The following is a 21118-nucleotide window of genomic DNA, read 5'->3' on the forward strand; positions in this document are numbered from 1 at the left end:
AAAAACATTGAAAAGAGGCCAAGAAAGAGACTGACCAGCCTTTTCATTTCAGCTTGCTGCATCTCTCTTCCTGCAGCCTCCTCCCACAATCTCCCCGAAGGGTAGAGTTGCCTCCTGACACAGTGATATGCCAAGGAGCCCTCTGACAGCTCTCTATTAATTAACTTCATGCCAATACAAATTTTATTTAAACTTAAAAAAATCCAATTCACATTGATCCACCTTCATTGCTCCATCTGGCTGCCAATCAATGGCTGCTCAGCTTTACCTGACGTGGGAATAGATCTCCTCACAGCTCCTCGTGGAAGGGAGCAGTTCAGAAACACTCCACTTTTCTGCAAAAGCCATATCCATGTCTCTTCTCCTTCCCTGACTTTTCTCCATCCTCCACTTTTTTCTACCACAGACCTCTCTCTCCCACCAGGATGAGGTGCTTTCTACTAGTTGCCCAGAGTCCCACTGTCCCAGGGGTGGAGAAGGCCCCCCTCTTAGAGCAGAGTTCCACAGCCTCAGCGGAGACAAGGCAAGGATGAACTGGACCCCTGTGTTCAGACCTCTGACAAGATTTGCTGGATTTCTCAATGGCAATTGTCATTTCTCTCCAAGGGAAAAGCTTTGTCTCTTCTCCTCCCTGCTGCCCCAAGAATCGATACTACTTCTGCAGAGAACAGCCTATACCAAACAATGCTTGGTCCCTCAGGCCTTGTCCATACTGAGAAAAAAAGCTCTTTTTTTTTTTTTTTAAACCAAAAGATCACAGAGCAGCTACCAGTCTCGTGCTCTCTACACTTCAGCTCTTATTTTCAGCATCACCGACTTTTGGTAGTCAAGGTAAATAGGCTAGTTCTGGTTGGTCTTAACTAATGTATGCCAAGGCAAACGTCAGGCCAGCCTTTCTCTTAATGTTTAAATTTAGTTGGTTCATCTRTGGTCCAGGAAGAAGTTAAAATTATATTCCCGAGCACCTTTCCACAACAAGAAAGGTCATTTTAGAGTCAGCTTCAGCTAGCACACTCTTGATAAATCTCACTAAGAAAAATAAGCACTTGTCCTTCTCTAGACAAAGCATTCAGTTTGCCAACATAGCACTAAGGGGACTCAACCAGCCTGATGTCAAGCTATTGAAGTGCTATAGCCTTAGCATGCAGGAGCTACAGTGTTAACCATCATAGGCACTGCTGAAACAGAACATTTTAGCAAGAGCAGCCAGCTCTAGCCATCATGAGAAAGGAGGAGAGGGAGGAAGATATTGTCTGCCCCTTAGTAGCTTCYTTTGAGCCATAATTAAAATTCCACCACTGAACAATCTGGTGATATGCCTTTCTGATGGARACGCACCCTTTCTGCCAACCAGTAAATCCTCTTGGCCTGAAAGACTATGTGTGCAGGGTTTCTTTCAAGGAACACATTGATCCATCTTGGCACTGACCAGAACAGAGCAGTAAGGGTTAGCCATTCTCTGCAGTTTATATTGTTCTTGCCTACTGGGCCAGTGGCAATAGCTTGTCATCTCACACTGAGTGGGGCATCYGATCTTCAGGCCTAAAGTCTTACTGTGCACAAATCAGTGCATGCATCCACACCAATTCCCTGACTTTAAAGGCAACAATAAACTCGTTTATATACAACAGTATCTGTTTGGGGATGGGCCACAAAGGAAAGGATAAATCCTCCCTCCTTGCAGAAGCAAAAGAGTATGACCCTGGCAAATATGTTAAAACGGCATCGCTAATTTAGGTGGTGTTTATGTACTAGGCACACACTGGTGGGTATGCACAGAAACCTGACTTAAGAATACACCCTGACATAGCAGTCTAAGGGCTTGCTGGGCAAGCAAAGCTTGTGCTGCTTTGCCCTCTGAACTTGCAGTCTGTAAAGCAGAATAAATGCAACACTGCCTTGAACCACAGAGACAGCCAATGAGCAAGGAGAAAGAAGGGAGAACAAAAAAAGCTGTTAGGCTTTATTACATCTTTAGTTGCTGGATAGAAGATATCAGCTTGATTTTCTTTCCAGCCCACAAGTATCTTGGACTAATACAAGTAGCAAATAATTCTCCCATTGCAAATAAGCAGTACAGATGCTTGAGATCTATTTCCTCATAGCAGCTACTAGAATCCTCACCGGCTAACCTGCTTTGGTCCTTGTTAAACAAAGTAGAAGAGGAAACAACAAGATATGGTGACCTCAAACTTACTTCAGAAGTAAGTTCTAAGTTCATGAGGGGCCCAAGTAGGAAAGTTTGTGCTTCATGACTCTGGAACAAGTCGGGGTTTTGAAGAGGGAGAGTTGTGGACGGAGCTCCAACAGAGTCTGGGGATGAAAAAGCAGGAGCTATGTGACAGGAGATGCTGGAAAGCTTCAGGATGTCTAGGATAAATGGATAGCCTAAATAGGCATGTCTCTCTCCTCGTTTGCTTGGAAGACCAAGAAGTGACTATGTTTTGGAGACACTATGCAGCCATAGGCAGCCACCTGGTCACAGACTTATCCGCTCAGCAAAGATGTCTTTAACACCTRAGGCCAGCAGGAGTTCAAGTTCCCGCCGGCAACCATTTCATTTCAAAGATGCTGAGGTTGGTATCTTAAGGTAAGAGGGTCCACATAACTCAGCTCTACAGCAATGTAGCTGTGTTCTGTGTCTGAGTGTAGGCCCTATATCCCAGCTTTCTGAATAATCTGGAAGCTAGTTGAGAATCAGCCTACTACAGCAATGAGCCAACCTGGCTTCTCACATCCATCCTCCAGGTCTTGCTGCTGAAACCCTCTCCATTTACCTCTTTGTTCCTTGCCTACTTTCCTGGGACCTCTAATTGCTGCTCTTCTACCTTGCAAGGGAAGAGAGCCACATCATCTGTRCAGAACTAGAAATATCCATGGGCTGAATTTGTTCATTGGAAGCAAACAACCCTAAGAAAGGAAATAGCCCTGGCCTTCGCAAACCTGCCTTCAGACAAAGAATCAAAAGCACTTAAACTGGCATTAAAGCACCTTGAGCTTTTAAAGTCCACTGGCAAATAGAGCTGGCAGCTCTTCCCTTTCCTTCTTTTTCTCTCCCTGCCTTTTGCCCTGTCCTTCAAACATCCCTTTTCCATCCTCTCCCTTTTTCTTTCCTTTTTTTTTTTTTTCTCCCCTTCTGTTTTTCTCTGACAACTCTTACTCCTTAACTCTATGCCAGGATCAGGCTCTCTTACTCTGCAGGCACTAACCAGAAAAAAAAAAAAAAAAGAAAAAGCAGGTTTGAAATTAGTTCTTATGCAATCCAGGATGGCTGACCCTTAGGGCAGGGACTGCTCTATGCGCTTATAGTGTCTTGATCACCAGTTAGGACTTTTGATATTGCTACAGGAACCACACCTAAAGTCATTTGGGGTCATTTTTGCTAATATAACTTCCAGCTCAATACAGGCCGAAAAGCACTCACTCAGCAATTTTAGCACTTAATGGAAAAAGTTGTTTACATTACATCACGGGTATACAGTTTTGATTAAAAAACTCTAGCCAAAGGACTACCTTGCAGCAAACCCAGCCGTACAAGCTGGTATCATCCTTGCTAATGCCTGCCTCATTTCAAGTAGAAGTTTGCCAAGGTCTTGCTTCCGATTGGTATGTACCATTACACTTATGACTCAAACTCTCACACTATTTGATTGTTTGGCTTGTTAAAGACCTTTCCTTCTCCATAGGGAAAAACACATAGTTTTTGCCAGACACAAAACATGCCTAAATGAAATACTCTATTTTCTGTGAAATAAAGTATTGGAATCTGTGGCATTTCAGATCTTCTCAAGACTCACCTAGATAAAGCCGTGGTGTCCTGATCTAGCATTCACATCAGCCATGTCCTCCAGAAGCCCCTCCCTATTAGTATGACTACAATTCTGTTAAACATAAATCAGAACAAAACCCTTCAGCCTACTTGAAATTAAACACTTCAAAAAGTTTTCCACAAACCAATATCAAGATAGAAAATTTTCCAATTAAAAATAACACACACACACACAAAACATCTTCCAATGGTGTTTCAGCCAAAATTCTGAATTCAGTCTTGAATTCAATCCTTGAGCTTTCCTAAACATAGGAACAGCATGTTTAGCTCTCTCAGTATTTGCCTCCTTGTCCACCTGTGTGAGGGGTGGGTGAATGGGAAGCAGCATTCCCGCTTAGCTATTTGTGCGGGAATACCAAATATTATAGGAATATTTACAGAAAGATCCCATGGCACACATTGCCTTTTTCTTTCAAGAGTGACAGAAGAGCTCATCTTCAGAAGAAAGTAACACTAAAGTACTTCAGAGCAGTTCCCAAGTTGTGGTGCTTCCTTTTTCAGAAACTGTTTGGGAAATCAACATTTTCTTTTACAAAATTTCTGATGAAAAATCTTTTGAGATTTTCTGCTCTGTCAAAAAGCTGTCAGTTTTCCCCAAAAAAAGTTTGGAACAGACTCAAAGTGACAATATTTTTCTTCTATTTTGCTTTAAAATGTCATTTTCTACCTTCCTTTATTTGTAATGGAATGAAAACATACGTGACAAAGTGACATTTCCACTGCAGCTATCATTTTGTTTCTCCCTTTTTTTGAGATGAGAAGCATAAATGGAATACTTTCAGTCAAAATGTTGATTTTTGAACTTAAATGTTTGTTTCAAATATCCCCCTGGAAAACCTTTTCAGTAGAACTGACATTCTTCTTTCCCTCCTTCCTTCCTTCCCCCAGTCCCCCAAAATTATTTTTTTCTTTCTTTCTTTCTTCTTTTTTCCCTGGAGGAAAAATGACTAGTACCCCAGTGCTAATTTGTTTCTCTGCCTTGACACTTAGTTGGACTGATACAGCCTGTAGAAGAAAGACACTATGCAAACCTTTCTTCAGTGTGTGTGTCTAAACTCAATGAGGACTGCAATCTTTCTCCACTTGACAAGGATGGGACCCATTGACTCCAAATACACCGAACCACTGCCACAACATACCAAAGCAAGAGGAAGGGTGCAGAATTTATTGGAAATGTCAATAACTGCATACAAGTTGGGTCCCATCCCTTTGTTGGTGGCCAAGAACATTAAATCCTTCTCTCAGATGAAGAATTTAAACACACGACTGATAGTCCTACTTGCTATCCAGAGACCCATACTTCAAAAAAGAAAGGAAGCACTCAATGCAGTAAGGAATTATGCCAACGGGGTGCACTTTCCTCCTTTGTGTCAACTTCTGCATTACAGTCAAGTGCTCCAATCTCACTTTGGATGTGGGAGGGAAATAGGATCCTAATTGTCCTAGAGCAAAGAACTATACCTCAGCTTAATCCATTTGAGCGCAACACCAAGCCTACACCAACAGCTGTGTCCCTACCCAGCTCCGTCTCCTTCAGGACTTACAGCAGCACACAATTTCCTAGGAGAGCTAACTCTACTGTACAGCCCTTCTTTAGATGAAGTCCACAAAGTGGTGATGATGCAGTTAGAAATATTTGCCAACAAGGGACTGAGCATGGGAAAACTGGGTTTTGCAGAATCTGCTGAACTATTTAATACAGACTCTAAACATCTACACTTCTCCCTGCTTCTATGCACTACTTAACACTGCTGCTGCAAGCTTCACACTTCACCTGGAACCCTTCCTGCCAAGCATGGCTTCCCAGCCAGCTTCTTCTGACCAACATCCACCTATGCTTGGGTTTATCAAGGGATACCTCCTCGGAACAATGGACTGTTCCAAAACGCATGCCCTGACTGGCACATCAGTCACCCAACATCACTCCATCTCTCTCCATTTCCACTTAGAAAGATTGATCAGTGCTTAGCTCCCTTCCCCTGGCAGACAGGTCATATTAAATCAAACACTAGTACATCTATGAAGAAAACTTTCCCAGAGGTGATCCTATAAAGTGTTCTGCTCACTGGGGTGTCCCTTAGAAACTTCAGGTGTCACTTGATTCAAGTAACAAGTGATAATTCAAGTAAGCTGGAAGCTCTAGTGTAAGCTGGAACATTTTGTACTGCATCTTCTATTTTATGCATTATTTATATGCATATTTATATGCATTTATATGCATTATTACAGTTTCCTGCATTAAAAGCAGTAACTGTGGTGTTGAGATCAAATCTACAGTAGAGAAAAGCCAGGAGTAAGTGGTACTATGGAAAAGTTGCTGCCACAGGATCCCATGCAGAGAACCAGTTCTCCTTCATAGAGACATTTGTTCTTTTAACCTCATGCTTGTTCATTCAGATAGCTAGCTTAGCAGAGAGGACAGGTTAAGGCACCTACTGCCCATCCAGTTTATTGCAATGCCTAACCCTTTCTCTTTAGTTCAGCATCAACTTCTTTCTAAATCTCATTTCTTTTTCATCAGTCAGCATGATTCTCCAGCCCGTAACAGAGAACCTGGCTGAAAGGAGAGACAGCTTCATTAAGTGTTCAAGCAAGCTGTGCATGAAATCTAAATTAGGAATCCAAAGCCTGAAGGAAGTAGAACTCTGCATATATGTGGAAAATAAAGCACAGGAGTCATGGGACACCAAGTATAGGATTAGCGGGTTCTATACTTCTGCTGTTCCTTCAAAGCAAGAGGACAGTATAGCCTCTGATGAATTCGACATGGAGTACTTTGGACTCTGTGAAAGGTGAGGGAACATGCAATCACTCTTASTGTCTTCCCGGTAGCTGAGAAATCAAGATGGTTGGAATCTAAGTTGGGTATCACGCCTCTCTCCTCCCCCCGGGTGACACATTCTCCAGCAAGACAGAGGAAGATAATTACAATATCAAGTCATAGAGGAAAAATGTGGATCGAGAAAACTTCATGCAGACCTCCTGAACCAGATAAAAAGGAAAGATGAACACAAAACAGTGGAAAGCTGTATTTTGCAAGTTTGTGGGAGTGAACACTACAGCATATAGTTTTGCTGCATACTTAATGAATGCACATCAGCCACTTCCAGTGCACAGACAGGAAGAGAACAGAGGTTGCCAGACATTAACCTAGACTGACACGTGTGGGAGTGGTACAGCCCACACTGTAAAACTCAGATGCTACTGAGGGAAAGCCAGTCACAATGTACAGGAATGGAACATCTTCCTGGTAAAATGCAAGCCTGATGTAAAAGTTAGGTGAGGCATGTCTTTGCTGCCTGTGATGGGGTTACTAGATCAAAAATGTAAGTCTATGAGATACCTGCAGGCCTAGGTTATTCAGGCCACAGAAATGGCAGTAAGTCAAGTACAGACACAAGTCCTTTATGCTGGATATGTTATTCAGTAGACTAGAAGCATAATTTAAAGCCAGTGTCTTAACTCTACCCTGTCCTAGTTTCCTTACCTGCTTATTTGGGTTGCCATTTCCACATGCCTTTACTATCTAGAAGAAGCCTATTTAGTTCAATAAAAGTAGATGCTGTAATTTGTTTTGGATACAAAAGTAAGCCCACTTACTTACTTASAAAAGCAAGCCTACACAGGAATCTTACTCTTTCAGGTCCTTTGCAGACTTCAGATTATTCTGTCAAGTCTTGTACGCCCAGCATAAGATCTGTACAATTATCCCCTTCATCTTGCTCTCTTTTTGGTTGACCTTAGGCCCCCACCTTTGCAGTGCAGCATCCCAGCTTCAGTAGAAGCCCATACCGCTAAATACAGCTGGCCAAGGTGATCTGTGAATCGGCTCTAGGGATACATGATGCCATGCTGTATTTGTGATTACACTGTCAAGTTAGGCCTGCAACCCTACAGACAACTCCCACACCCAAGTCCAGCTCCAGCTTGTCACTCCCCTTCACTAGATCCCAGTTCCCCTCTGTCACATTTATTGACGGGGACCAGTCTCTGGTATTTGGAAATATTATTTAGACACCTGCACAACAAACAAGACCAGAAAGTGTCTGAGATCACAGCTGTGGTGCAGAGCGAGCAAAAGCTGTAGGGTTTATGCAAATCTGCTCTCCTCATCCTTGTCAGGAAAGATATTTCAAACACAAGTAGTACACAAAGGGGATTCTTTATGAGGCACCTGGGCGTAGAGGGAGGGAGCCTGAGAACTGCACAACCTCAGACATTGGCAGCAGGCTAATGCCATCCCACTGGGTCTTTGCATCTTGGCTTGGATTCCGGAGACGTAGGAATGATGGCTCAGCACGTGATCAGCGTCTGCCCTCGTTCCTACCTTGTCTCTAGATGCACAGCAGGAAGAGCAAGATGGGAAGTTCGACTGATCGTTAGAAAGCACTTTTAATCAGACCTTCATGAAGATCACAAAGTCATCAGCTCACGGTGACGGATTGCCAGGGACTCTATGATGAATGCATTTGCAAATATTGCTGCAGAATAATTTCCTTCCGTCGCCAGAGCACTCCAAACAAATTAGATTCCCTCTAATCACATCTCATGTCTGTGGATGAGGAAAGATGGGCCCGTCAGCATAAATGTGTTTAGGGGGTGGGTGGCAGAGGGGAGAGAGTGAGGCAAGGGTCTAGATGCAGCATACAGGCAGATGAGGCAATGGAAAGCTGCCCAGCTTTGAGAAGAGGGTCTGAGCAGTGGTTTGGATAATCCCAAACATGCTAACAGCCCCTGCTTGCACACCCGACAAAACCAACACCACAGAATAGAGAGAAAAGCCTACAATTCACCTGGAATTTTGGACAGTACAGAAGAAAACGAAGGACAGTAGTGCCTTCACTAATTTCATTTATCCATAGAGCACAGTCCCACAACTCTTTTTTATGCCTTGAGGTTAAACAGATGACTTGAAACTGCTACCACGATAAGATAAAGGCTGTCCTGCTTGTGCAGTCTTCCCCATGCCTGACCCCAAGCTGGGATACTTGAATAAAAGAAGCAGGGGGACCAGCTTCCCAGATAATCCAGCACAGGTGACTCACACATTGCAGTACTGGGATGGAGACACAGTAGGGAAATTTTAATKAGTACCATGTGGCCATTATGCCCATGCTGGATACATTCAACAAAGCTGGTAGCTCTTCTAATTCATACTAAGCCCAAGCATATTAATTTTAAGCTCTTTAAAACTGGGGACACAACAGGACTTAAATATAAACATAAGSCAGGAGTGAACAGCACTGTGAGTTTTTTTTTAAGTAGGAAGGATATAGAATAGCCTCTTTTGTGTTAAGAGGATGAGCTAAGAAAGATGGCTGAAAACTACTACTTTCTTTACATCACATTTAGAATAAATGTTAGAAGTTGAACAGGAAGATTGTTGGCAAATAGCAGGCTTAGACCAATGTCATGTCCATGATCTGAAATTTTCCTGAATTCATTAAATAACCTAATGCCTCCATTGCTCAAAAATAAAGCGTCATTGCTTAGTGACATACTGCTTAGAGACTAACCCTGCAAGTSACAGGGTATAGTGGCACTGGGTATATTCCTTCTGTTGCAGAATAGGACAAGTATAATCCATGGAGTTAGTTTTCTCAAATAGCAAGTCCAAGACTTTYTTCACCCAGTTGTCTCCAGCTTAAAATGCACCGTGGCTGTTTCTGCAAGAGAACTGGAACAGCCTAATATTCTTCAAAGACAGACCTTGCCATATTTCCACACACGGGTTATAAAAGAGCACAACAGGTAAGCAGGATGCTGGAGAAGGCAAGAAKTACAGCATGTTTTTGCAAGTACAAAGACCATGGGACTGGAGGTAGAAAGAATTAAGTGCAATGCAAAATTTGAGCCRGTTACGTAAACATACAGAAGACAGGACAGAGAGATACTGTGCCTGCATGTCCACGTACATCTGCTGAAGGACACACAGTTGTGCCTTATTCATTTYCCTGTTCCGAGCAAGGGCAGTTTCTGGCTTCCCAATCCCTAGTTGGTACCAACTTGCTTTTCACAGTCCCCATCCTGGCAGCTTGGAAACTCTGCCAAGAGCTTGCTACTGCAAGAAAAATCTAAGCCCAGCCCATGCCCTTTTAATTAGCTTTGAGATCTGGCACCGAACAACCCGCCAGAGAAGAGGCAAAAGTAAAGAAAAAGTCTGGCTTAAAATACGGCGCTGAGTGAGCTCAGGAATTGTGAACAGGGCAGCGAGAAGAGGAGCAGGGAGAGGAAGCAGAGGAGGGAGAGGGGAACTGCTGTGTGGAGCAATTGGCCGCGTTTGCTCTCCTGGAAGCCTCGGTGCGCATTTCCTCCAACGTGCGCTGGATTTGTATAGGGGGCAAACCCTCATGGGCTAGTGGGCTCGCAGCAAGATTTGGGCCAAGCAGCAGGCAGGCTGCTGCCAGCTTCCCCCCTCCTCCTCTTGTTCCCTCGCTCCCTTTCACAGCAGGACCTTCTTATCGGGTATGATAAGCAGCACTCCTGAGCAAGCCTGGCCAGCTGCCAGCTCACGTTCCAGGAGCGCGGCCGGGCGCTGCCGCTGTGTGAGCACACTTTAATAAAACTCTGATTTTTATCTGAACATTTTATTAATCCAGGCTCAGCCGTTTGCCAAAAAAAAAAAAAAGAAAGAAAAAAAGAAAAGCCAATGCATTGAATATGCCAATGTGTGTTCTCTCCAGCTTCTAATACTGATGTACTTATGCCCACAGTCTCCTCTGACCCATGCTGGAACACATTTTCAATGCATCTCCCTGTGGAGTTGCTCCCAAGTTTATTGTTTACCTCAGCCTCATGCTGAGGGAATGGAAAGGGCTCTCTGTGTCTCCTTTTGCCCTCCCTTTATTAGCACAGTAATTTTGAACCGGGTAAATGAGAGAAGAAAAACACTCTCCTTCCCTTGACATGTTCCTTCTGGACTTCCCATACACAGAGCACATGGAGACACACTGGGCTGTGTCCAGAAACCACCTTCGCTTTCTTCTCCTTCTTCTGCTGCTCCACTCTCCTTAAGCACTCCTCACGATGAAGCCATCTCCGCGCTCTCAGAGTGGGCTGAAACATGTACATGTATATTATGTTGCCTGCTGCAACACTGCCGGAGTAAGGGAACAGAGGAGAAGATGCTTGTGTGGGACCAGGCTTAAAAGATGAGATGGATATTATAAAGCATCCAGAGTTAACACACGTTCCATGTCCTGGCTGYTGGATTGATTTTATTTTCCTGATGTAAGACAGCTTATTTTACTATTCTTCCCTCTGTTTTGCCAGTTCAATAACRGGACTACATCTTGTGGAAGAACTGTGCTGCCAGGCCATGATAGTCACATAGTGCAGTAGACACCTGCCATCCATAAGACTGATAACAATTGAGAATCCTTTGGGTGAGCCTTTGAGTGGCACCAAGCACCTTGAAGGTCTATGATACTGATTCCTATTCCACGTCTGTAATCTTCATAAAGAGAAAGTCCACATTTGCCCACCACTTTTTTTTTATATTCTTAAGACTTTACCACCATAAGCACCATCTCAAAGTACTKCATCTGATTTCCAAACCCTGCTCAWAAACTTCTGTAAGCAGTTTGCCTTCCATCCCACTTAATCCAAACTAAATCTCAAAATCCAAGCCTACTGTACAAGCTGAGACACCTTATCATTCCTTTGAATAAAGTTCATTTCTTAAAGCTCATGACCAAAAACCTTYGGGATTCTCCTTCAATCCACTCACTGCCCCCTCTTTTCCATCTGATTTGTGTTAGCGCACACACACATATGGCACAGACAACAGAAACACCAAGTGCTGGACAACCTGACCTGCATCTTAGGAGGTGAGATGATGTGAGAATGTAGGATGGCTGGATGGCATTTCCTAAGCCAGAGCCARAAGATTTCATAAGCAGCTCAAAAGGTAATCAATAAGCAGGAACTTTGAAGCGAGCAGCTAGGATGTCCATCTAGCTCCTTCTACTCTAACCATTCATTTGGGCAGTGAGGTATTGGAAGGTGGAATGTTTTTAAGAGACTGGCAAAACGAAAGTAAAAAAACAAGGGAAGATGGACTTCTGGGAGACAGCTGGAAAGAGGTTCATGAGATCAAGGCTCAGMCCTGCTGGAGACATTACATGCGATAAGTCACTGTGCCTTAGCTCCTTCTCTGTATATTTGGGATGGTCAAAATAATCCAGTCCTGAATCCTGGCTTSAGCAGCAATCATAAAATAAAGCTCGAGATGGTGATTAAGAATTAGAGATGGTGTTCACCTAATGGCTATGAACATCAACGAGGTAGGAAAAATAGATATAAGCATAAGGGACAAGAAGGTGAAATATGTCTAACAGTGCCATGGCAATAGGAAGATCCTAAGTCCTACTCCTGTTGGGGTTTTACTCCCTGCACTCCCTGTCTGTGTTTCCTTAGACAGAAAACAAGCTGGCTGCATTTGCTGGCAAAAACATAACACTGGAATGCTTCATCCAAGTCTTTATTTGTGTTTCGTTTCCTTTTCATTGGTCAACTAATTCTAGAGAGAATATAAATAAATAAAACCAGCAGAMAAAACCAACTCACACCCCTCAGCTACCTACAGTCAATCAAACTGCCTCCTGCACAGGATCACTCCAAGGTTCACAGGATACCATGGCTTGCCTGCTGTAGGCTTTGGGTATACAATGCTAATGATATCACTGTAAAAGGGCTGAAGCTTCAACTGGTTTTGTTAAGACTTGTAGGCTGCATTCTCTAAAAAGCAAGAGACTCTTGATCCTAGACTCTGGATAGTGAAGATGCCTGCACCAGACAGAAAGACTTAGCTTAGGACCTAGAAAAAGCTTGGCCGTATTACTGCAGCACTCTCCCCATGCTTCTGCACTCAGGACAGCTACGTAATCTCACTAGTAGTCTTTCCACACACAACTACCTTGCACCAGAGATAGCTCAGGTGGTCTGGCACAACACTGAAATGTTTGAAATGTTTATGTAGACAGAGAGACAGTCTTGCTATTTGTGAGCCTATAGTTCTGCTGTCATTCAGTCTTTCCATACAGTCAATCATAYGGGATAGGCATAAAGAAAACTATCGCTCTAATGATCAATTAACTCAGAAAATTCTCTTTCTGAAAATGCATTTACTTCACAGCTCAATCTGTGGTAATGTTTAAATACTCTCTTCTATTAGGATATGATCTCAAAGCAGAAGTGGGAACATCTTTCATACATCCAAAATCATGGATGCTCTTCTCATATTACAACCTGGTAGCATTAGGTCTTTAAAGAAGTCAAAGAAGTCTCTTTCAGTGAAAAGTTTAGCATTRAGAAGGTAAAAGCCTTGATGAACATAATATAGGCAACAAAACTTCTAGTTTTGCCTCGTGAGCAAAACATTAGGAGGACTATTGAAGGAACAGAGCAAAATACAACACTTTCTTCTTTAAAACCATGATTCCAAGCACAATGACAGGAGACAGAATCCTCTCACCTGAGATGAGTCAGTCCGAGCTGAGGTCTGAGCTGGGGAAGGATAAGTAGTGAGTTACTGAGGATGACGTTTCCTTATGATCTCAAGATATTAGTATAAAAACCATCTTATCATTTTTTGAAAACACAATAATTGATCAACCACTTACAGGATTTTTCCCAGGTATGGATTATTAAAGGGTGCATCCTGAACTGCAGAGCAGAATCCAACAGACTGGACAGTCTCTCCACATGAGGTTGAGGACTATGGGAAATCCAGGGGGTCAACTTCAAGTTTAGCTCGCCTCTGCCTTGTAGCTAAGGAGAAAGCAAATCTCAATTGATCCCAGCCACATGGGACACTGCCTTGGTATAGAAGAGAATGATAAAAGTGCTACAATCCTCACTTGAAAGTGTAGGTTTATCGCTCCAAGGATCTCTGCTAGGAAAATGCTTTTCCCTGTGAACTGGTGAGGCAGTAGAGTACACAGAAGGAATCCAAAGAGCTTGCCAGCCTCTCCATAGCATGGTGAGGGCTGCTCTCATGCTCCCCAGCTATACAGATGACAGCTGCTGTTCAAAACATCTCTCTTCACAGGCTCATGCAATATTTGTACAGAGCAATAATATCCTAAATGTCTTCTAATTATTCCTCTGGATTAATGAAAATGTGTTATATTATTGACGGGTCTTTTGCAATATTTATAAAACACGGATCGGATTAAGGAGGAATAAATAAATATGTAGAGGTTGCCTAACATGTAAATAATAAATATTCAGTCATCTATTTTTTTTGCAAGATGGTTTAAATATACAGCATTTTCAATAAATCTTTAATAACTCTGCAAATATTTATTTATGTGCTTTGAAGCACAAGGGAATTGCGAGAAAGCTCTGCAGATTCCAGAAAGGGCAGGCAGATGGAACGCCTGCCCTACCACGCAGCTTTCAACCGTTTTCTGGCAAAGAAAGAAAACAGATCCTGCACTGTTCCAGGACTAGAAGCAGAGAGAGGGGCAGGAACTCAATGGAGACACATCCCCCTTGCCTCACAAAAAGCCACACACACCAGCCATCATCGCTGCACAGCACAACAGCTATGCTCAGCCAACACCTCATATATTGCAAAACTCAAGCTTACATTGCAGACAGGTCCCCAGATCTCCAAAGGCTTACAAGCCCCAGTCATCCTAATTGTAAGAGACTACTGAAAGTATATTTGTTTCRGTTTCCAAAACTACGCTGAGAAAAAAATACAGGGAGAAACACGCTAGTTGTGACTTACTCCCAATTTTCACAGGARTTTTTAGTTTTTCCACACGCTAATACAATGACATTAGATTTTTTACAACTGTCTATTGTATTAAACACCCTGGAACCTGCAGTAAAGAATACTACTGTTCTCCCCCAAGAGAAGCTGGAGTTTGCCCAGTTAAAGGCCCATCTTTGACTTTGGATGTTCAGTACCCTACATCCTACTGGTGTCAATCATAACTGAGAACATTCAACCTCCCAGAAGACCCCAGGTCATATAGGTTATTTTAAATTCAAAGACCATTACATTATCAAGAAGTTCTGCTTTTCTAGAGGCACTATAAAGTTTATCGGTCACGAACCAGAATAACACCAGGGTAGGATATCAGAATGAGACTCTTCTGAAATACGTTTACATAGCATCAAGTGCCTGCTAAGACAATGGCTTTTTGTAATCACTTGATATGGTAAGAAAAGCTTTAAAATTAAATGCCCAAAACACAGTTAAAACATTTAATTTTAATGGGACAGGATGGTCATTGCATGTTAAATAAATACTGATTGTTAAAAGCAAGCTGAGTTGCTGAGTTTTAATAGCTGTGCAGTAAATAACTGTTTATGCATCTATTACRTGGATTTGGACGCATCAGCAAATATGCTTTTAATAATCAATTGATACTTAACATATAATATCTGTCTGATTAAATCAAAGGAGATGGATGCAGCTGCAGTAATTACTGCATATTGTTACAATACCAGTGAATCAGGGAAACATATTTATTAAGGTGGAAAAAAAGTCAGAGATAGATGCACATCTCCTTGCCTGTCTCCTTACTGCAGTACCTTGGGCTGTCATCTCATTGATTTTCCAAGATAAGCAATGTTCACCCTAGTCAATGCTTGGGTGGGATACCACCAAGGGAAACCTACAGTGCTGAGGGAAATGGTGCTAGCAATTCAACCATGACTGCTCTTTCATTTTCCAGAAGGAAACTGTGAAACCCCAAGCCCTCTGAAGCGTAGCATCCCTAAGGGGCTACTGCTCTCCCCCATGCATAGTTAACCCTTGCACATGCAGTCACTGACGGAGCCACTGGTTTCCACACCCAAGCGGACTTCACAACACGTAACCACAGTCCAGCTCCCCAAACTGCTAAAGTTCCTAGATGCAGCACTGCTCTCCATTTCTTGTCAGAAAGATACCTCCWTCTGGGATAGGCCAAAGAAATCAGAACCTGAAAGCCTCCTTTCTGTCTGCTCAGGTATCCTTTTCTTGCTCCAGAATTTCCTAGAGCAAATACTCTGCCAGGCTACACCCCTACATCTATGGTGGGGCAGGACCAGTAGCCAAAATGACATTTGTTTTACACACAGAGTGATCACTCAAGTCACAGTTCAGTCCCTGAAATGGTGAAAAACAAGGTGGCTTGGAGCACCTGGATTTCTCCACTTTCGGAGAAAGAAGATCCACCTCAGATGGGTGAAGATCTCCAGAGAACTGAAGATCTACCTCAGATCCAGTTCAGAACCTTGGCCAGTGGGAAAAAAAAACAAGTTCCTATTTGCTGATATCTGGAATAAAACCACCCTGAGGCCACACATTTAAAGCCAAGGAAAGAAAATTCTGGCATAGGCTCTAAGTTCTTAAACAAACAGTACACACTTGTTACAAATGCACAGTGTAGGAAAATCCAGCCTGTATTAAAGACAGCTAGGAAAATCCTCAATTGTGTACTTTGCTGTAGGCCACCCTAAAGCAAATAATACCATGGCATTCAGCAAATGCTGTGGGCTGGCTCCTTTCTCATGTGTAAAAGCACAGAGAACGAAATGATTCCATGCAACTCAAGTCCTAGTTTTAGCATACTTGAAAAATGAGTTTCTCAAGATTTGACAAAATATAAAGACCCTCAAGCCTTCTTCCTAACCACATGGCTGGACTGAAAATAAACAAAATGCCTGGTGATTATGAACCAGTAGAGGAGAGCACACTAACTCACCAGCCAAGTTCACTGTCACATGATGTCTTTAAAAAGGAACAGAAAACACCTCGTTCACCAACGTTATTAGCAGTGCACTAATAACAACAATAATGATTTGGATTCCCAGGGGCAGTTTTTATCCTGAGATCTCAAAGCAGTTCGCAGAAAGATGACTGAGTATCAGCCTGACCCATCCACTGCTGCCAAAAGGTGCAGCAGTTTCAGACTTGCAGGCAAGCTGCACTTCCCAAGAGCCCAGACTTCCTTCCTCTAAAARGATCTTGCCACTTACCTATTAATTGTCAGGGTAGGATAACAGGTACTGTAAAATCTTATGGTTTGAGAAACTTAAGAGGATTTTCAAACAATAGTTCTCCTCCTGGCCACTCCAAAACACCTCCGGCCAACACACAGCAATGCACCTTTGGCCATTATGAGATTTTCCTCACTTTAAAGCATGAAGTCAAAGACACGTAAAACAGCACATGCCCAGGTGGATCAGTGACTCAAGTGGGTTATGGCCGTTGTGGCAACGAGTAAGAATACTGGATCCAGGCAGGACTAGAAATTGCTGTTCCCTGAGCACCAAAATTAACACCACCAGGTTTTCTAGAGGATTGYGGGAAAAGCCAGCAAGTGAGGCTATCATCTCTCCTGGGTAGAGATTCTGCTTTCCAAAAGTACTGCTGAATTCATTAACACCACAGCACTAACACAGCCACTCTCCTCTTCTCATGAAAATTATCAGGAGAGAATGCATTTGAAATATCAGGTTAGCTGAAATAAGCCAAAATGTTGTAAAGTTGCATTAGTCAGGCAGGTAAGATTCCCATACAGACTACATTTCCTTATTAAAACGGAGTGAAAAACAGGGAGAAGAAACATTGAAGTGATGTCAGCTGAATGGCTCGAGCGGAAGGAAGCATCCCAACACAAAGCTCCTCTTCATCCAAACAGTCCTGCCTAAATCAATGGAGCTACTCAGCAAATTGGCCCTAAAATGGGCTTCCCCTGCTCAAGTTCTGTGGAGACAAAGAACCACCCCTGCATCAACTCCTCCTGAGCCATCACTAGTAATAAGATCAAGCTGGTGCAAAGGGGGCTTTGAGGAAAACATCTGCCGCAGCCATGACACTGGATGCAGGGCATGACCTGGCTGCAGGCCCCATTGCACCTGATCTATCTCTAGCCACACAAGGAGCAAGTCACCTCCCCACATCACTCTGATCTCCCACTTACTCACTCCCTCACCCCCAGCCCTGCCATCTGCAGAGYCCCGCAACCACAAATTAGGGCACACACAGAGGTAGCTGGTTTGTTTTTTATCGTTTCGCAACTTCTTATTTATGAAAATGCTCCAAGCGCCTGGATACGGATCAAGTTTCCCTGCTCAATATTTATTAGCATCTCACCTGCCTCACCAGAACGGGAACTGCGGGCGCTTTGATTAATGGATTGGAAAAAGAAACGTATAGTTTCCCTGTCGCCTCAGTAAGCGCCTCCCTGTATCTTGTGCCGAGACTCTATTTTATAACATCACAGTCCTCGGTGAATCTCTGCTGATTGCTTACTGCCTCCCCATAGCAGCTCTCTGCTCAGAGGTGCTGGGTGGCACGGTGTTTTATCCTTTTGCTGGAGGTGCAAGAGCACTGAGGTGCTATGTCAACTAGAAATAGGCCCTCTCCGTAGGGCAATAAAAGTGCCGACTTAAAATATCATCCCAATGGCAGCAGCAGCTTGGGGAATAAACTAGGCTCTTCTGGACTTCTGGGTACCTCTGAGCACTGAGAAAAGAGATTTCCAACTGTAGCCAGAGTGCTCTCCCGCAGCTTTACCCCAGCTGAGGGCACAGCAGCTTTAGCAGAAGTTTGCAGAGCCAAGAGGCTTTGCTTGCAGTGCCTGAATGCCCTAGGCCTCTGCCCTTCCTGACACATCTAGCTGTGAAGTCTGGGACCCTCTCTATGCCAGCCTGCCGTTCTCAAACCAAGCAGGTCTTGCACTCCGGTCTAGCATGAGCCACAAAGGGCAAAGTTCAGAGCAGGACACCATGCAGGACATGACAGCAGGCTCTAGCCAGCCTTGTTTTGCAGCAGGAACTCCTCTTACCCCTGCAATGAGCTGTTCTGAGGGCTCAGCTTCCCTGCAGTGCTTTGAGGCACCTAGTAACTCTTAGCTAGGCAGAGATTCACACATTTGTCAGGCAGAATTGATTTGGGAGGTTGACAGTTCCTGCTGTGACACAGGGACCCCCACCTCAGTGTACACCCCACCCGYCAAAGACAACACAAAGCTACTCAACAGTGCTGGAAGCGGAGGATCATCAGGCTCCCAAGACATTTCTGCAGTCTGTGACATGTATTCCCCATGCCACGTTCTGCATGCATACACTGCACAGGAGCCATGACTCTCACCACACCATCGAACAGCCCGAAGGGGCTAATGAAGCCAAGGCAGGARGAAGGCAAAAGCAGAGCACGTTTCCTCCAGGAGAGGGCAGCCCCGTACACGCAGGCAGCCCTTCTTTCACTCATTGCACATGCCAAGGGAGGCTCATGGGCATTGTAATGAAAGAGCTCAGCTACCCGTAGATGCTCAGCCAGTCCGTCTTCCCTTGACTGGTACAGCACTGTTCCCTGAAGATGCCCGAAGCCTGTGCAATTATTTAATCCTGAAAATTRTAATCTTTTATCTTTACACTTTGACTAATAACTTCCTGCTCCTGTGGAAATGGATGACTGCTGGCTTGGGCTGCAACCGGGACACAGTGAGGGCCAATGCTGCACGGTCTTCCATGYACTCTCTGCAGCGCACTGCGGGCTTTACCTTCAGCTCCCCTTGTCGCTCCCACCAGGAACRGCCTCGCTCTTCCCTCCTGCCCTGGAAACCCTCTACCTAGAATACTTGTGCTCACGTACATGCCCAACTCCAGCCACAGGCATCCCATGCCATGCTTGGCCAGTGGCTCACTCCTGCCCTATAGCTTCCCTTGCTCTCCTAACCCAGCACTCCCCTTACCTGTTCTGCCAACTTCTCTTGGTCTCCATTTATCTCCATATCTGCCATGACACTTGAACCTGTCCTGTAATCTATTACTTTTTTCTTAGCTTTTCGATTTCCTCAAGGGGTGCTCATAAACAAAGATGCATGTATGTGATGCAAAATCCCTCTTAGGGACTGAGGTGGCACCCCAATTTTCCTCATACCTACACTTTCCGAGAACATGCTCCTGTGCTGGGCAATAGTCAGCTGCCACCTGAAGCTTGTGGTGGGCCATGCTTGCCCCTTTACATGACTGCGAAGTCCCAAAAGGAACCACAGAGGCTTTGTCCGAACTGTTAATTGCTGCTGCAAATTAGGTCTCGACCCATTTGTCCCAACTGTGTGACGGATGAGGCATTACATTTCAGCTGCTGCGAAGGTCTACGCTTTTATCAATTGATTGGCAGTCTCCATAGGCCCTGGTGAGATAAAAAGTGCCTTCTGCTTTCCAAGCCTCATTTCCCTGCTTGCGCCTTCTCCCTGTTCTTTTGTATTCAGCTTTGGGCCTCTGTGAGCATCTGAAGGAATTCATTTCCTTCTCAGGCCACCCCTTCTTCTCCCCAACAAAAACTAGAGCTGGTTTTTCCAAGTTGGATTTGCAGGAGAAATATGAGAGCTAAAAGGCATGCGGTATAAATAAACATGCAATGGGAACACAAGAGGCAAAACTCAGAGGCCCAACGCAGACTAGAGAGACAACACAGCATAACAAACAGTAAGCTGTGCTTTGCCCGTGGCATTTTCYAGCTACATCAATAATTATATAATACAATAGTCACTGATTTCTCTGGCAGAGATCAATACAGACTGTGGTGCCACCCTGCTCCACGGCAGGTTGTTGACCGAGGTACTCTTTGCAGGCCCGCCACTCTGCCCACGCTGAGGATCAACGCTTGCATTTTGCAGGTAGGACATCAGGACAGGAGAAGGGTATTCTCTGGGCTAAACACACAGACAATACTGCCAGCAATCATGAGAAATAACCATCTTCAGCTCCCTGCAGAAAATGTAGCCTGGGTGCTGCTTTGCACAGGCTGCAAGGGCTGGCAAGAGGTTCCACGAGGAGCCATCCCACCTGCTGCAAGCTTCCGGGGCTGGCAACAATTCACCTGTCCTGTTCAAGGGGTTATGGATGCACTGTCCAGCCCCCCAGCACAGCAGTCCAGCCCCCCAGCACAGCAGTTATGGGACAAAAAACTACTAGAGACCACTGTATTCTGTACGTTACACTGCGTACTGTTTTATAACAAAACCATAATTCTCTAAACAGTGAGGCAGGGATGCTAAAAAAAAAAACCAAACAGAACAGTTTGGTTTACAAAGCAAAATGATCAACTCTGCTTCAAAGAAGAGAGTTCTGCAATCCCTCTCCCAAATTGTAAGGGTATAATCACTCAACATTATGCTGGAGGGGGAAGAAAAAAAGGCATCAACTCAAGTCAGCATCAAGAAAACAACAACAACCTTGTTTTCTTTTGTTAGCTAATTTGGGATTCCTGTGAAGAGGAAGCCTGAAGTATAGATTTCAGATKGTTAATACTATTATTTAAATGCTAGCCAG

General features: G+C 44.0%; 1 long non-coding RNA gene across 2 annotated transcripts; it reads right to left on the minus strand.

The window, feature by feature from the left end:
* Nucleotides 1-8303: 8303 nt before the first annotated feature.
* LOC112949370 lies at nucleotides 8304-13564 on the minus strand. 2 transcript variants are annotated; one of them, XR_003249817.1, is made up of 3 exons: nucleotides 13453-13564; nucleotides 13305-13336; nucleotides 8304-8381 (listed from the first exon to the last, which is right to left on the minus strand). It is a non-coding gene; the product is annotated as an uncharacterized LOC112949370 (long non-coding RNA). The 2 variants fall into 2 exon arrangements; XR_003249818.1 differs by lacking the exon at nucleotides 8304-8381 and adding an exon at nucleotides 10784-10885.
* Nucleotides 13565-21118: the final 7554 nt, after the last annotated feature.

Source organism: Nothoprocta perdicaria, unplaced genomic scaffold, assembly GCF_003342845.1.
Source record: "Nothoprocta perdicaria isolate Ctin4 unplaced genomic scaffold, notPer1 scaffold_292, whole genome shotgun sequence".
In the NCBI taxonomy this organism is placed as follows: Eukaryota; Metazoa; Chordata; class Aves; order Tinamiformes; family Tinamidae; genus Nothoprocta; species Nothoprocta perdicaria.